A 336-nucleotide genomic window follows, 5' to 3' on the forward strand; every position below is an offset into this window, starting at 1 on the left:
AAGTTCAACTTCTTTGACTTTTCATGATTTCTCCACTTTGCATGCTTTCCTCTTCACTCCTTTGATCCATTCCTAGTCTTTTCAATCTGAAATCACTAACAAACATATCAAGGCATTTGGTGGAATCAAAGGTGAATTAAATTTAGCTACTTTAAGGTCTAGAAAGCATGTTTTCACATATAAGCACAAATAAGGAGACAATCACAAAACTATGCTAATTCATTGAATAAATGAGGGTAAAAGGTATTAAAATCCCTTAAAATCAATGCAAGATAAACCGTCAAAATGGGGTTTATCAACCTCCCCACACTTAAACCAAGCATGTCCTCATGCTTA

Source organism: Arachis duranensis, chromosome 8, assembly GCF_000817695.3.
Source record: "Arachis duranensis cultivar V14167 chromosome 8, aradu.V14167.gnm2.J7QH, whole genome shotgun sequence".
NCBI classification, from domain to species: Eukaryota; Viridiplantae; Streptophyta; class Magnoliopsida; order Fabales; family Fabaceae; genus Arachis; species Arachis duranensis.